The following is a 3,906-nucleotide window of genomic DNA, read 5'->3' on the forward strand; positions in this document are numbered from 1 at the left end:
TGAAAGTGATGTGACCTGAAATGACATCATGGTTAGTTGAGGAAAAGATCAAGGTTGCGTACCTGACGTAGGTTAAGCTCATTGCATAATTAAAAATACGTCAATTTTGACTTTTGTTCTCCTGTCATAATTTCAATCCCCTAGAGGTAACCGCCTAACAATGAATGTGAATATAGGACGTTTTTCTAGTTAGAACGGGCCTTTGAACAGAAAAAAAGAGAATAATATGAAATGGGAAACCAACAGCAAAAAAAAAAAGTACCTTACATTTTGGTCTTCATCAGATATGAATGAAGTTCCTGAGCCTGAAGTGCCCTTTTGTTACTTGAATAAATAAAATGCAAGTTTATCTCAGGGAAGACTGCTGAGCCATCAACGCAGGTGAATCAATGCGTTCTGATGCTCACTAAAAAGCTAATGCGAGTCAGCCAAACTAAGTGTTTGCCTCTAAAAGCTGCAGTCTTTTCAGTTCAAAAATCCCTTTTTTGTGTGTTTCCTGGTACACGGCGAAGTTAACAGCCGTGCCGGAACAAATCGACAGCAATAAAACTAGGTGAAACTTCCAGGAAAAACATAATAAAAATATATTATAATACGAATACTCATATTAGCTCGACCTGTGACCAGTAACTCTCACCATACAGTACATATTGTAAGTTTTATGAAGTAAAATGTGGCAAAATTAGGCAATTTATAAAACTCATTGCCTTGCTAAACCTATTGTGTATATGTTTCTTAACATTTTCAATAGTTTGTATTCAACTTCAGTGCGTGTAGGCACATGACTACCCACAGTCAGTGGGCACAAAACCTGCCTACATGTAACGTTACATCAGCTGCAATAAACTTCACCAAGCAACACCTACATTTGTTTCACCCACGGCAGCCTTAATTCTTCCACAAGGGAACGATCCAATGTTTTTTTTTTTTTTGTAAAAAGCCTCAGCAACAATATAAACTGGAACTTATTACGGTTAAAAAGAAATGTCATACTTAATGTGGCACAATGTGGAATAAGTCCACTTACAGCTGACTAGAATTAATGTCAAAGGTGGTCCAGTCACGAGTCGGTTACCACGACGCAGTCCAACAGGCTGCTGGTGATTGATCGTTTCTGTGTGTGCGTGCGTGTCTGTGGGTGTCCACGCAGCCTCCTTTTGGATCAAGGTGGATCTTTCTCTTTTAAATCTTATTCATACGATGACTAAGACGTATTGGCGCCAGCTCTAATAGAATTTCTCTAACAGTGTAATCGACGGCAACATTCCTCCCATCACAATATCGGCTGCTATCCACTTCGGATTAATTTGCGTCCTAATGAATAGTGGTAGAATGATTTCGACAGAAACTCTAAAAAATGGGCGTGTAATTCAATGCGCTCAAATTAAAAGCCGGATCGATGGCTCTCTCTCCTCTGTTGGACGAGCGGGAGCGTCTGTATGTCTGCAGTGAGAGAGAGAGAGAGAGTGTGTGTGTGTGTGTGTGTGTGTGTAAAACAAGAAAGAATATCATAGGTGTTCTGCAGTTTTTCATTTCAATGTTTAGTTTCTGAGGCTTTTCATGGCACATAAATGAGCTGCTGCAAATAATACTGATGTTAATCTCAGCAAGAGTTGAGTGTTTGTGTTGGGATATGTGTCAAAACGCCAAATATATCCAAATACGATACCGACAATATGAGTGCTAATTATAGTCAAACATACACCCACAGCCTATCTGCGTATTCCTGGAGATTTGGATTTGACCTTTGCTGTGTTTTAAACCTCCACATGACTGAAAATGTCAATGCAGCGAGAAAAACACTGCAGCACATATAGAGACGCCACAAAAAGAAGACGCTGGAGCTTTGTGCTAAAAAAGAGTTTTCTCAGCCCACATGGCTGAGTTTCTGAACACTTACTGCTACTTGAAATTATATAGCTTTAAATTTGCACACTTGTTAAAAAGTTTACTCTGCTGCTACCGCTGTTGGTGTAGGGAGCAAATAGATCAAATCTGCAAAAATTCGGAAACAGACACGAAGAATGATGTACACGTCCTACATCTACATCACCTGTTTCACAGTTCTCACTGGTTTGCCTTGAAATTACATCATTTCAGGCCAACACAACAGACTGGCACATATCATGAATATATTTTCACTCATGATTGTTGTTGTTGCATGGAGTTAAAACACATTCATTACCTTTAAAGAGCCCGAAGTGTAGAGAGCTGCTGTCAAGTATGGGGAGGCGATCAGGGACAGTCTAAACGGAAAAGAGCAGAAAAATACAGACTTATATTTTGGATAGTTGCTTTGACTGTCACTGTAAAAGTAGCTGTTCCAAATGTTCCATGAAAAGACAAATATAAGTCCTGGAACTAGCTCACCGAAATGGAATGCAGCCATCATTAAAGCTTGGAATTTCACCTGTTTTGGCCAGTCAAAATGTCTGCCGTGAAATGGGTCTATTAGCTGAATTGAACAGCTAGCCTGGATAGAGCTAGGCTAGCTGCCTTCATGAGCTAGACTTAGCCTAGGCCTAGTGTTTTAAATGTTTTATATGCTAACACTCGTAAAGAAAGCTAAAAAGGTTACACCCTACCTCAGCTTTTGTTAGCCGCTGAAGGAAGATAAACGTCTCCTGTGATCTACACTAGCTATTTGAATTTGGCAGATATTTCACTCAGGAGCTGGGGACCAAAACAGACCTAAAAAAGATGAATATTGGACACATTTAGGTGGCCAGACACATAATTTGAGATGCTAATATAACTCTATCTCTGCTGGATGTTTAGCCTAATTAACTTACAGCTTTGCCATTACAGCTTTATAAGCTGAAAATATGCTAATGCAGCGTCTACATTGAGTTTTCCGGAATGCTAACTAGCTGCTTTTAGCTAGCTTAACATTAATTGGTAGAAACTGAGACAACAGCTGATTGAATTAACATCATAAACGCAGTTGACTTAGAACTCATGTATTCTCCTTTATAATCGCAGGCTTGTGTATCATTGTGGTTCATGTTTTAAGATAGAGTAAACCAAACCATAAACCACAACAAGAAGGCTGTAATCGTATTCATGTGTCTCTTTCTTCAACTTTATGACGCACTCATCAAAAAACAAGCATGCATAAACTATTTGCCGCATCACCGTGGTGGGTGCTAGCACTCATTCAGCGTGTCCCTATCAGTTTTAAATTCAACTGCACGTCTAAAAAAATGCTCAGCCTCCGCCAGTATGAAGGTGCTCATGTGTATCACTACATGAAAGATCAGTCAGTTTCTCGCAGAGATTCTTCGCAGCACTTTTTTTTTCCACCCTGTCACACATACAGTGTGGCAGTCACTTCATCAGCAATTAAAAAAAAAGGCAGTCCCACAAACAACGCTACATTATTTATCATCATGACAGGCATCCGCAACTTTTCCTTACTTAAAGTTTGCTGTGGAAACGTTGACAAGGACAGTCACAGTCACATTACATTATTGTAAGCTTGTCTAAAAAATGCCTGGGAAATATCCAAACGCCTGTAGCTGCAAGCGTTCTGCATAATAACCAGAAAAAAAAACATCTTGCTATTTCTTGCTGCGTTGTCATCCTGTCAGTTCAGAATGACAAAAGCATAATTATAAACACACACAAGAGAACATTTATTGCTACAGCTGTGCAAAACTAAGGTTCTGAATGCATCCTTAAAAAGTTTCATTACTGGCTGAGAAGAAAGAAGAAGGGACATTGTATGAACAGCTAGCCTAACAGTGTAAAGAGCATCAAACCAAAACATTTGCAAAGCAAAAAACAATGTTACTGCACAAATTCACTTGGATGCATCCTATCAGCCATGTTGAAAACACAGCTAAGTACAAATTTAGCCACTCCCTTCTTCTTCTCTCTGCTGCAGTCCCTGCTTTAAAGCCCCTC

The sequence above is a fragment of the Sparus aurata genome, chromosome 10 (assembly GCF_900880675.1).
Source record: "Sparus aurata chromosome 10, fSpaAur1.1, whole genome shotgun sequence".
NCBI lineage: Eukaryota > Metazoa > Chordata > Actinopteri > Spariformes > Sparidae > Sparus > Sparus aurata.